Raw genomic sequence first — 6118 nt, 5'->3', positions numbered from 1 at the left:
AAGCTTGTAGCGTCATACCAAAGAAGACTTGAGGCTATAATCACTGCCAAAGGTTAGTCAACAAAGTACTGAGTAAAGGGTCTGAATACTTATGTAAATGTAATATTTCAGTTTTTAATTTTTAATACATTTGCTACAATTTCTGTTTTTGTTACTGTCACGAACCTCGCCGAAGATGGTGCCTCTTCCTGTTCGGGCAGTGCTCGGCGGTCGTCGTCGTCCTATTAGCTGCCATCGATTCCCTTTCCGTTTGTTTTTGATTATTGGGTAATTGGGTACACCTGTTTTGTGTTAGGGTTTGTTTGTAGGCTATTTAAGGGCACTAGGCCCGCTGGGTATTTGTGCGGGCTTGTTTCTTCTTACTCTGTTGGATGGTGTTATTTGTTCGTGTCTTTATTCTCCGGACTATTTTTGTCCTGTTGTTTGGTAACTTGTATATGCCCTGTGTGTTGGCGTGACCGTTTTTGTTGCGCTGGTGAATAAATTTGACAAACGACTGAACCCTGCTCTCTGCGCCTGATTCCACCCACCACTCCTAGTTATCGTAACAGTTACCTGTTTTTCCTTTGTCATTATGGGGTATTGTGTGCAGATACAGCCATTTAAAAATAAGACTGTAACGTAACAACATGTGAAAAAAGTCAAGGTGTGTGAAGAATTTCCGAATGCACTGTACCATATGTTCTTTGTAATTATATCTGTACACGTATTTATGTACTCAGTGCATGTGCCAAACATATGTCATTGGAAGAGTCTTTATCTGAATAGCAACAACTGACTCAAACACGACAATGACTCTAAACTAATTAAATCAAATGGATGATATTGTTCCCACAGAAGTCCTGTCACGATCTTGTTCATGATGCAACATTAATGCTGTCGTAAACAAGGGCTGACAATCTGTCATGCTAGTTTATGTCAAATTATGCACTAGCATTGTCGTGTTGTATTCTAGAGAGCAATGGAATCAATTATTGAACTGATGTACATGCCTGGCTGTCCGCCCATTAACTATTGATAACTTATTTGAATCAATCACAAAAGGTACAGCTAAAACTACATGAAACTGGCTTTAAAAAAATGTCATTTCTTCATAGCTTTCTCTGCTTCTTTGTGGATCCTTCTTTGTTTGTCTCTCCCTGTTGAGTTCCATTGCATGGTGATAAAATGACGAGGGGATCAAACACAAGAGGAGGAATTTACACTTTTATTAAAGTATATTATAATTTCTCTGAGAGACTTCTATCCCCTCTTCTTTCACTCTACTCTCTCTGCATATGGACAGAGAAGCTATATCCATCAAGTTTATTTCATTTCTGTTAGTTTGAAAACATTTTGGAGGAGGCTGGGACTTCAGAGATCTTCAAAGCAGTGTGGGTGTGTGCGTGTAAGTGAGTGTGTGTGTGTGTGTGTGTGTGTGTGTGTGTGTGTGTGTGTGTGTGTGTGTGTGTGTGTGTGTGTGTGTGTGTGTGTGTGTGTGTGTGTGTGTGTGTGTGTGTGTGTGTGTGTGTGTGTGTGTGTGTGTGTGTGTGTGTGTGTGTGTGTGTGTGTGTGTGTGTGTGTGTGTGTGTGTGTGTGTGTGCATGTGTGCGTGCGTGCGTGTGTGCGTGTGTATGAGAGCTAAAGGGAAGGAGATCTTCTCTTTACCTCAGCAGCAGCCCACATCTGCATGCCGATAGACCCTCAGTAGGCTTATATCTCAAGCTCTTTAGCATGTGAAGCCCGTCTCTGAGCGAAGGCTCCATCAGATGGGTATAATAGGCGATCCTTATCACGTTAATAGCTTCCCAGTATCTACACCAGGAACACACCTCCAAATGAATCCAGTTAGAATGGGAGGAGGACAGAAGATGCTGTTGGTGGGACGAGGAGATGGAGAGTAGGGATGATTGGAGCGAGGGACAATAATTGAAAAGAGGAGGAGGAGAAATGACAGATGAGTGTGGGTTGAGTGAGGAGGTGGGCCGAAGGAGGTGACAGAGAGAGTGGTGAAGAAGGGGAGGAGGATGTCGGAAGATGATTGCAGGAAAAGGGATGAAGGTGGAGGTGGGAAGAAAGAGTAAAGTGGGTGAAGTGGAGAGTAGAGTTAGAGTTAGTTAGTATGTGCACCTGGTATGGATGATAATAACCTCAAATGAAAGTCTGCACTTTAACCCCATAGTCATTGTATCATTTCAAATCCAAAGTGCTGTATCGCAAATCCAAAACAACTCATCATATGAATGTGGTCCGCTACAACACAACACATTGAGTCACCAGTCTAAATCCCAAGGCTGAGGAGTGGCAGAAGCATACATCCAGTAATACTAATACCACTTCAGGAATACCATTGAGACTGCTCTGTGTTGGGAGAAGAGCTGGTGGAATGGGTATAAGGCACACTTAAACACATGGAGATGGTCGAGAGAGAGAGAGAGAGAGAGAGAGAGAGAGAGAGAGAGAGAGAGAGAGATTGGATTTCTAAAAGATTATTGTACAACAGACCACATTTACACCCTCCACACTCTAAATGATAAATAAGTAAACCAAAACAAAGGCAACATCTACTCGTGTTTTGTAGATTTCAAGAAAGCATTTGATTCAATTTGGCACAAAGGTATTTTTTATAAACTAATAGAAAGTGGTATTGGAGGGAAAACATATGATTTTATTAAATCAATGTGCACTAAAAACAAATGTGAGGTTAAAATTGGCAACAAGCAAACAGACTTCTTCTCTCGGGGACGTGGAGTGAAACAGGGCTGCCCAAATAGGTCCAATACTATTTAACATCTATATTAATGAATTGGCAAAAACATTAGAAGAATTGTCAACACCTGGTTTCATCCTACATAACACTGAAATCAAGTGTCTTCTGTACGCAGATGACTAAAGTGGGGTTACAGCAGCACCTAGATCGTCTTCACAGGTTCTGTCAGACCTGGGCTCTGACCAAGGTCCGGAAATAAGGATGACAAATAGAAATGACAAATATAAATTCTATTTGGACACAGTTCTATTAGAACACACAAAAAACTATACTTACCTTGGCCTAAACATCAGCGCCACAGGTAGCTTTCACATGGCTGTGAATGAGCTGAGAGACAAAGCAAGAAGAGCATTCTATGCCATCAAAAGGAACATAAAATTCAACATACCAATTAGGATCTGGCTAAAAAAATACTTGACTCAATCATAGAGCCCAATTGCCTTTCATGGTTGTGAGGTCTGGGGTCCGCTCACCAACCAAGACTTCATAAAATGGGACAAACACCAAATTGAGACTCTGCATGCAGAATTCTGCAAAAATACAACCACATAAAAGGAAGCGATTCCCAAACCTTCCATAACAAAGCCATCACCTACAGAGAGATGAACCTGGAGAAGAGTCCCCTACGCAAGCTGGTCCTGGGGCTCTGTTCACAAACACAAACACACCCACAGAGCCCCAGGACAGCAGCACAGTTAGACCCATATTTATGCTTATTTATTTTCCCTTGTGTACTTTAACCATTTGTACATTTGTTAAAACACTGTATATATATATATATATATATATAGTATGACATATGTAATGTCTTCATTGTTTTTAAACTTCTGTATGTGTAATGTTTACTGTTCATTTTTATTGTTTGTTTCACTTTTGTATATTATCTACCTCACTTGCTTTGGCAATGTTGACATGTTTCCCATGCCAATAAAGCCACTTGAATTGAATTGAATTGAATTGAGAGAGAGAGAGAGAGAGAGAGAGAGAGAGAGAGAGAGAGAGAGAGAGAGAGAGAGAGAGAGAGAGAGAGAGAGAGAACCTGGAGAAGAGTCCCCTAAGCAAGTTTGTCCTGGGGCTCTGTTCATAAACAAAAGCATACCCCACAGAGCCCCAGGACAGCAACACAATTAGACCCAACCAAATCATGAGAAAAAAATATAATTACTTGACACATTGGACAGAATTAACAGAAAAACTGTGCAAACGAGAATGCTATTTGTCCCTAAACAGAGAGTATGCAGTGGCAGAATACCTGACCACTGTGACTGTCCCAAACTTAAGGAAAGCTTTGACTATGTACAGACTCAGTGAGTATAGCCTTACTATTGAGAGAGTCTGCCATTGGCAGACCTGGCTCTCAAGAGAAGACAGGCTATGTACACACTGCCCACAAAATGAGGTGAAAACTGAGCTGCACTTCCTAACCTCCTACCTCTTCAGATTACACAGAACTGCAAAGAATTTGAAAACGAATCCAATTTTGACAAACTTCTGTATCTATTGGGTTAAAAACCAGTGTGCCATCACAGCAGCAAGATTTGTGAGCTGTTACCACATGGAAATTGGCAACCGGTGAAGAACAAACACCATTGTAAATACAACCCATATTTATGTTTATTTACTTCCCTTTAGTAATTGAACTATTTGCAGTTACAACACTGTAAATAGACATAATATGACATTTGAAATGGCCTTTGGAACATGTGTAATGTTCACTGTTAATTTGATATTGCTTGTTTCACTTTGGATTATTCACTTGCTTTGGCAATGTAAACCTGTTTCCCATGCCAATAAAGACCTTTCAATTGAATTGAATGTGTGTGTGTGTGTGTGAGAGAGAGAGACAGAGAGATGGAGAGAGAGACAGAGAGAGAGAGAGAGAGAGAGAGAGAGAGAGAGAGAGAGAGAGAGAGAGAGAGAGAGAGAGAGAGAGAGAGAGAGAGAGAGAGAGAGAGAGAGAGAGAGAGAGAGAGAGAGAGAGAGAGAGAGAGACATGGAGAGGGAGAGAGCGAGAGGGAGAGAGACATGGAGAGCGAGAGAGAGAGAGACATGAAGAGGGAGAGAAAGAGACAGAGAGAGAGTGAGTGTGTGTGTGTGAGAGAGAGAGAGAGAGAGAGAGAGAGAGAGAGAGAGAGAGAGAGAGAGAGAGAGAGAGAGAGAGAGAGAGAGAGAGAGAGAGACATGGAGAGGGAGACATGGGACAGAGACAGAGACAGAGAGAAAGAGAGAGCGAGATAGAGAGAGAGTCTCACACAGGCTGACTCTGTAAAGGCTCTCACATAATATTTTGAGTCAGACGCAAAGAGACAAGAAGATGACAGCTTTATTTATTTCTACCAGTAGCTACTATTCCATGTACACTCATTCAATCCCATTAGTAACTATTTCCAAAGTATTTTCATGCTTGCATTTTCACTTACTGGGCTCTTGTTGTAGATAGAGAAACAGCAAGGGAGTTCTGCTACTTTCAAAGGTTGAACCAACAGGCAGTGGTGGTTGAGGCTGAGGCCGTGTGTTTGTGTGTGTGTGTGTGTGTGATGAGTTGTAGCTAGTCCTCTTCAGAGCAGTGGCGTTGTTTGCGTATGCTCCCCCTGTACCACGGAACAATGTTCATGTATTATTCAGTAGGCATATTCACAATGAGCGGATGCTCTCTGAATAGCGCAGATAGGTCAATGGCTCTCGGAGCAACATTTGCATTTCACCCAGAGCCGAACACACACACACACACGTAGACACACGCAGACAGACTGATGACAATCTAACATTCTTGACGGCTGAAAAGGAGAGGAAACAGGAGGATTGACATGGAAACGGGCTGAACAACACAAGTGTAAATATTTTTCTCTGTCTCTCACAGGAGGGAAGTTGTTTACCATTAGTCAATCTGCCAGACTCACACACCAACAAAAACACTTACATATTCGCACACACACAAACACATATACTAATAGACACAAGCTTGGACAAATGCATGCATGCACTCAGACATGCACACACACACACACACACACACACACACACACACACACACACACACACACACACACACACACACACACACACACACACACACACACACACACACACACACACACACACACACACACACACACACACACACACACACACACATCATAATTTAAAGAATTGTGTTTTGTTACATCTATGTTAACAACTTGATGATGTTCCAGAGATACAGCTGAACCCGGCTCCATTTGATAATAATAATAATATTAAAGCCGCAAGCGGCCTTCCAAGTTGCACAGCAGTCTAAGAAACTGCATCTTAGTGCTCGAGGCGTCACTACAGTCCCGGGTTTGATCCCAGGCTGTGTCCAAGCTGGCCACGACCGGGAGGCCCAGCGTT

The sequence above is a fragment of the Oncorhynchus gorbuscha genome, linkage group LG15 (assembly GCF_021184085.1).
Source record: "Oncorhynchus gorbuscha isolate QuinsamMale2020 ecotype Even-year linkage group LG15, OgorEven_v1.0, whole genome shotgun sequence".
Classification (NCBI taxonomy): Eukaryota; Metazoa; Chordata; class Actinopteri; order Salmoniformes; family Salmonidae; genus Oncorhynchus; species Oncorhynchus gorbuscha.
The sequence above is the reverse complement of the archived record's forward strand: the minus strand, read 5'-3'. Positions refer to the sequence as shown.